The 7,655-nt window shown below is 39.4% G+C and overlaps 2 long non-coding RNA genes across 2 annotated transcripts; one reads left to right on the forward strand and one right to left on the reverse strand.

Moving 5' to 3' along the window:
• Positions 1-1,110: 1,110 nt before the first annotated feature.
• On the reverse strand, positions 1,111-2,486 carry LOC147718366 (uncharacterized). The gene is made up of 5 exons (XR_015309970.1): positions 2,425-2,486; positions 1,868-1,965; positions 1,711-1,773; positions 1,537-1,618; positions 1,111-1,189 (listed from the first exon to the last, which is right to left on the reverse strand). It is a non-coding gene; the product is annotated as an uncharacterized LOC147718366 (long non-coding RNA).
• Positions 2,487-3,154: 668 nt separating this feature from the next.
• LOC147718367 (uncharacterized) lies at positions 3,155-4,530 on the forward strand. Its single transcript, XR_015309971.1, has 5 exons — positions 3,155-3,216; positions 3,676-3,773; positions 3,868-3,930; positions 4,023-4,104; positions 4,452-4,530. It is a non-coding gene; the product is annotated as an uncharacterized LOC147718367 (long non-coding RNA).
• Positions 4,531-7,655: the final 3,125 nt, after the last annotated feature.

Here is a 7,655-nt window from a genome sequence, read left to right on the forward strand (position 1 = left end):
AATGGGTAGCGGGCATCAGGCGTTTTCCCGGTGGGCTAGAAGGATGGAGGCCATTTTTTGACCCATGGGGGACGATTTTGTTACAAAAGGCCGCTTTTGCAGCACTGCTGCAATATTGGCCCCCTGTAACAAAAGCAGCAGCAGTGCTTGACACTAGCATCCTCCTTCTCCCCCTTCCCCCGGGCAGTTGCTTCTCAGTAGCCCCTGTACTGGGGGAAGGGGAGGCCTGCGACCCCCCCTGGACTGGTTGAGCAGAATTGTGAGGGCTGGTTTCCATTCCCAGTCTGCCCATTATGGATAGCCTATGGTCTAAGCGTAGGGCAAAGCCAACCAAATCACTACAATTATGAGGTAGAGGAGCAGTTTGACCTATGAAGTCTTTTAGCTCATCTCTAAGTCCGTGATGGAACACAGCTGCTCTTTTATCTGGCAGACAGTTCATTTCTCCAATCAGTTAAACGGTACACAATATGCCATCCGTTCCTTACCTCCTTGTCTTACATGTAACAACTCTCTATCTGCTGATCCTGTGGCAATACGTCAAGCAAACATTCTCTTGAATCACCTTTTAAAATCTCCCCAGTTGTAAAGAAGAGGGGTTTCAGAATTTACGAAGGGTACAGCCCAAGCAGCTGCATCCCCGCTCAGGTACGAGATCATACAGGCTATATGTGACTGTGCATCTGGAAAGCTGTTGGTCGAACCATAAATGGAGTTGTATCTGGGTAAGGAAGGTCGGGGTTTAAATCGGGTCCCCTGAAAACCTCTCTGGTGGAGCCAAAGGTACTCAAAGAGAAACACCCTGTCTTAGACGTTTTTAGGTACGATTTCCTACCATATGGACACAGAGAGTTCGATACTTAGGAAGTTTATAAATCTATAGGTTCTCAGGAATCAAATAAGATAAAGCTAAAGCAGGGCAGTGCTAGGTAGACAAGTAGACAAGATGAACTAAAGCAGGATAATAAAACCAAGTGAGAAAATATGTCAAAATACAAACAATAAAATTTATTACCTCCCGAACGGGTTACAATCTAAAAGAATAATTAAAAACCATTATAAGCCACCCAAAAAGGTGGATAATTCATAAAAACAATCATATACAATCAAGTGAACACAGTCGACGCAGCGTTTCGGTGCTTAAAAGAATCTTCACACCTTCCTCAGGACGTTCACACTAATTTCATATCTAAAGCAATTAAAGAAAAGTTTTTCAGTCAAGTACAATATTGATGAATTAACAAAACATTACGCCATTTGTCTACACTTAAGAATAGTTATAGCTCCTGCAATCATTTTTATTACCGATTTAAACATTTTCTCCATTTTAACATATATATTTCCCAAAACTTATGAGTTAAGAGCATATGCATTTGCTATTCTGCATCATATTAGTGTCTTGTATCTCGTTCAAAAATGCTCACAAGGCCACTCCGTATTATGTATAAATATAGCTGGGGGTTATACATCCTTTTCTACCCCTATAAAGCCTTAGTGAAAATAACCAGTTTCATACATATTTGGTTTATTGAATACCTGTTGGTGATGTGGGATGAGTGTCTATTCTTTCACCCAGAAACCCAAAAATTAATCTTCAGCAGAATTATTCTAGCTCGAACTGTATAGTAAAGAGACACAGATAATATTTAATCATTTTGCTTCAATTTATGTGGTGGAATTTCATAAGAAGCTGAATCACCGGTAAATTACCTTCTATACGGGTGTACTTTTTTCTAGGTGCACGGAGGGGCCACCGATGGATAGTTTCAATACCTGAATATACAGATACATACGGATCAATCCAATTTTTCAAATGTTTATGAAGATCATTTATTTATTTTATGTTTCATTCCATATTCATACTAACCTGATATTTATTCAGGCTATCAATAAGAAATTCACGACTCTTGTGGATTGTCGCTTCTGAGGGTTCTTCTTACATTAGGAACCTCCACTTCCTTCGCTCTACAGAGAAAAATTTTTTATGGATAAAGGACCTTGTTTTCACAACTCACTATTTTTTAAAATTTTTTTTTTAAATATATTAAGTGTCATAGACATTTTTGTACGTATAAATCCTTAGAAATTGGGGATATGTTTTGACTCTCTCCCAAGTATTTGGACACTTTGAGAATAGTATTTGTATTGTCCATTTTCGATTTTCTGCTAAGTATACTGAGAGAGGAAGGTAAAGTATTACTCTTGTAGTCCTATATTTTATCTATGTGTTAAAAAGGACACAACTCTTTGGGGCATTTTAAAGTGTTGCTAGCAAATACACTATATATCCAGCTTCATAAGGGAACATTATCTATTTAAAACTTAAAAAAGGAGCACTAGTTTAGCAGAGGACCCTATTCAAGAATAACAAAAGGTCAGAAATGCGACCAATTCTATTTTTCCAATGGGCCAGAGTATTCTTACCAATATTAACTGGCTCGGCCTCCCTGCTCCTCCGTGCTGTCGTGGTTGTCGATGCCTTCGTGATGATGTAGAATGTAAAAACACCCATTTGCGGGGCTGTTTATATGCTGACACTACTCTTCTCGACCCGGAAGTATACTCGCGGGTGAAGTATTTACTTTTATCGCGTCTTTATAAAGATATAAATCTTTTACAATACGCTTAATGTTACTAAATCGCCAACTTGTCTCGAAGGTTAGAAATAAGAAAAACTATCGTATACGGAAAACGCGGGTCGGGTCACCCGGAAGTATTCCTTTTGCCGATATAACTCGGGACGGGGAAAATAATGCTAATATTTCCCTCGTATGTTTATTAAATTTTGCGCAACGGCGCTGCAGAGCAGTACTAATAATGCATTGCACAAATATGCCTAGTATCAGGTTTTTAACGAGAAGCTGAGATATCGCGAAATATAGCGGCCATGTTGGATTGGGCAACGTTTTCTATTATGCAAAGACGGACGAATGATAATTTCCTCTATATTTATGTGTTTTTGAGTGGCCAAGGGCACTATGTTATCTCTATTGTTTATTCTATATCTATTGACCCGCGTCTTTATAAAGATTTATATCTTTATAAAGACGCGATAAAAGTAAATACTTCACCCGCGAGTATACTTCCGGGTCGAGAAGAGTAGTGTCAGCATATAAACAGCCCCGCAAATGGGTGTTTTTACATTCTACATCATCACGAAGGCATCGACAACCACGACAGCACGGAGGAGCAGGGAGGCCGAGCCAGTTAATATTGGTAAGAATACTCTGGCCCATTGGAAAAATAGAATTGGTCGCATTTCTGACCTTTTGTTATTCTTGAATAGGGTCCTCTGCTAAACTAGTGCTCCTTTTTTAAGTTTTAAATAGATAATGTTCCCTTATGAAGCTGGATATATAGTGTATTTGCTAGCAACACTTTAAAATGCCCCAAAGAGTTGTGTCCTTTTTAACACATAGATAAAATATAGGACTACAAGAGTAATACTTTACCTTCCTCTCTCAGTATACTTAGCAGAAAATCGAAAATGGACAATACAAATACTATTCTCAAAGTGTCCAAATACTTGGGAGAGAGTCAAAACATATCCCCAATTTCTAAGGATTTATACGTACAAAAATGTCTATGACACTTAATATATTTTAAAAAATTTTTTTTAAAAATAGTGAGTTGTGAAAACAAGGTCCTTTATCCATAAAAAAATTTTCTCTGTAGAGCGAAGGAAGTGGAGGTTCCTAATGTAAGAAGAACCCTCAGAAGCGACAATCCACAAGAGTCGTGAATTTCTTATTGATAGCCTGAATAAATATCAGGTTAGTATGAATATGGAATGAAACATAAAATAAATAAATGATCTTCATAAACATTTGAAAAATTGGATTGATCCGTATGTATCTGTATATTCAGGTATTGAAACTATCCATCGGTGGCCCCTCCGTGCACCTAGAAAAAAGTACACCCGTATAGAAGGTAATTTACCGGTGATTCAGCTTCTTATGAAATTCCACCACATAAATTGAAGCAAAATGATTAAATATTATCTGTGTCTCTTTACTATACAGTTCGAGCTAGAATAATTCTGCTGAAGATTAATTTTTGGGTTTCTGGGTGAAAGAATAGACACTCATCCCACATCACCAACAGGTATTCAATAAACCAAATATGTATGAAACTGGTTATTTTCACTAAGGCTTTATAGGGGTAGAAAAGGATGTATAACCCCCAGCTATATTTATACATAATACGGAGTGGCCTTGTGAGCATTTTTGAACGAGATACAAGACACTAATATGATGCAGAATAGCAAATGCATATGCTCTTAACTCATAAGTTTTGGGAAATATATATGTTAAAATGGAGAAAATGTTTAAATCGGTAATAAAAATGATTGCAGGAGCTATAACTATTCTTAAGTGTAGACAAATGGCGTAATGTTTTGTTAATTCATCAATATTGTACTTGACTGAAAAACTTTTCTTTAATTGCTTTAGATATGAAATTAGTGTGAACGTCCTGAGGAAGGTGTGAAGATTCTTTTAAGCACCGAAACGCTGCGTCGACTGTGTTCACTTGATTGTATATGATTGTTTTTATGAATTATCCACCTTTTTGGGTGGCTTATAATGGTTTTTAATTATTCTTTTAGATTGTAACCCGTTCGGGAGGTAATAAATTTTATTGTTTGTATTTTGACATATTTTCTCACTTGGTTTTATTATCCTGCTTTAGTTCATCTTGTCTACTTGTCTACCTAGCACTGCCCTGCTTTAGCTTTATCTTATTTGATTCCTGAGAACCTATAGATTTATAAACTTCCTAAGTATCGAACTCTCTGTGTCCATATGGTAGGAAATCGTACCTAAAAACGTCTAAGACAGGGTGTTTCTCTTTGAGTGCTTAAGTCCCCCCACCCTGCCATTGGTAACAGGGGTACCTCCAATTTCTTACAAGGAGCCAAAGGTACTACAGCAGGAACGGTAACTGAGACTGTCTGGGGAGTTGATGCAGCAGTTACGGAAATGGGAGGTACTGGGGAGGCTCTAGCTTTACTCAAATGACCCTGGATTTGAGCCACTTGAGTTGCAAGAGCTGAAGCTAATGTACAGGCCACCACCAGTTCTTTGTGCACGTGTGCAAGTATTCTACGCAAGTCCTTCATGGATGACATCTTGAAATGCCTGCTCAGAAGTAACACATATTGTGGGAGTTGCTATTTGTCAGGCCTGGTTCCTTGGAACTGATACTTTCAAGATGTCCTCCATCTGGCAGCACTGACTGTGTTTTATATTTATTCAGAGTATCGATGTGGCTAAATTGGGTGGGGAAGAAAGTCGGGGGAGGGTACAGCAGGGAAGGAGACCTGAAAGGAAAACGTTCAGTCAAAAATTCTTAGTTCTGCTTTATTTATTTATTTATTTAATTTGTATGGCGCGTTATAACCACAGGGGTCTCTAAGCGGGCTCTTTGGCGGGCATGTTTGGGTCTGCACTAGTGGTTGGTGAAGGGAGATCAACCAACCAAAAAGTTTAGTGAACAATTCTCAGTTCTGCTTTCACAAAGAATTGTTTTTACATTTCACACAAGTAAACACTGGTTGTTTCCACTAAGAGAACAAAGTCTAAAATTACAGTTTCTTATGTTAAATAGCACAATGTTCTTGATATTCCTACTCAAAAGCTGTAACAGTTCTTTTCAAGGTTCACTGCGAGTTATGAAAACAAGCCTATACATACAAAGACAAATCTCTACCAAGGGGGAGCCAGGAGTGAGTCACATAGTGAAGCCCCTAACTGGCATGAGTGTTAAAACACAAAACAATAACCAGGACATTACAGTGATACAACTTTGGGAACTAACTCAAAGTTCCCCTCAGCGGAGATTTGTCTTTGGATATATACGCTTGTTTTCAAAACTCGCTATGAAGCTTGGAAAGAACTGTTACAGTTTTTGATTGATGAATATCAAGACCTTTGTGCTATTTAACATAAGGAACTGTAAATCTGGGCTTTGCTGTCTTAGTGGAAACAACCAGCATTTACTTATGTGAAATTTAAAAACACTTCTTTGTTAAAGCAGAACTGAGAATTGTTCACTAAACTTTTTGGTTGGTTGATCTCCCTTCACCAACCACTAGTGCAGACCCAAACATGCCCGCCAAATTACCAGAGTGCTGTTGTTTCCCAATTCGCCAGAAGTATTTGTGCTTGAGCGCAAGAAGGCTCTACCTCATCTGAATGCCTGAAGAAGGTTAGTGGGGGACTGAAAGCATGCAGTTAAAGAGGGCGGAGTCAAGAAACACTTGCAGCCTTGATCTGTAGGAAGACCAGAATAGCGGTCTGAAATCAATAAAACCTCTTAGGTGTTTGGCTCCTTGATGTGACAGCTCCTTACAAAACCAATCATTTAGTTTCCTCTGGGGCCAAAAAATTGCTAGGCTATCGTGGAAAAAAGTACGAAGAAAATTGTTAAAAGGGGGGCTGGCGCTTCCGAATATAAATCTATACTTACTGGCCTTTCAATTTAAGGGGATTAGGATGCTCCTATCCAATCCATCAGAAACTTCATGGGGTAGATTATTAGGAGAACTTGTCTTAACGGAGGGTGGCATTGGGCAGGCAGGGTTCCTATATAAGTTTGGGGCCCCAAGATTTTTCAAGAAGGTACGCCTTAAGGTACTTCAGATATGGTATAAACTACGACGTATCTGGGGTGTAGGCTATTTTTCTCCATCCGCACCGATCTGGGACTCACCGGGTACCCCGGCCTGTTTGAAAAAATCTTTAGCAATCCCGATAAGAAGATCTGGGTTAGAGAAGTGGTCAGATTTGGTAGACTCGGATGGGGTTCTCCCTTGGGAAGTACTTTCTGATAAGATAGGGTCTTCATTCTCCCGATTTAAGTACCTTCAGTTAAGATCTTGGTTTGAGGCGGAGGCAGGAGAGGCAGAAGGTAATTGGGAGTTAGAGCGGCTATTTGAGAGTGTTTTACCAAGGAAAAAAGAGGTATCATTTTGGTATAATAGCCTCTTAGATGCAGTAGATCAGGAAGTTCCTCCACAGGTAGCTGTCTGGAACAACACCCCACTTCATCAAGAAGCCGAAATTTTGTTCGAGTTCTCCATAAAATTAATGTGTATTAAGCCTGCCACACTTAAGAAAAAACACGTCTATGTTTTAACCTTATTGCTGCTAAGGAGATTTTCCTGATGTGCTGCATCCTCAGAATTGGGTGTGGTCATGACGGAACGGTTCCGTCATGAGCACAGCTAAACCGATGCTCATGACGGAACCGTTCCGTCATGAGCATCGAAGGGGTTAAACAGGCTATACTACACTCCATCAAAGATAGCCACATTTTCTGGACCCTCTAACTTAGTACCATCATGTCCGAGGTGTCACATCAACAAAGTGGATGATGTACATATGTTTTTTGAATGTGCAGAACTGGGCATATATTGGAAAGAGTTGGGTGAATCCTTGTCGGATATTTTTCAAATGCACATAGCGGTAGATCTACCTTTGGTCCTTTTTGATGTGAATAATCAGGAGAACACAACACTGCTACAGCCACAAAAGGGCTTGCATCTTAATCTGGTGGTTTTGGCCAGAAGAGAGATATGCATAAAATGGAAAGACCCCGCCCCTCCAACAAGGGAAAGTTGGATTAAAGCCGCTCTTCGCATGGCGAGCCTAGAA

This window comes from Lissotriton vulgaris, chromosome 4_1 (assembly GCF_964263255.1).
Source record: "Lissotriton vulgaris chromosome 4_1, aLisVul1.2, whole genome shotgun sequence".
In the NCBI taxonomy this organism is placed as follows: Eukaryota; Metazoa; Chordata; class Amphibia; order Caudata; family Salamandridae; genus Lissotriton; species Lissotriton vulgaris.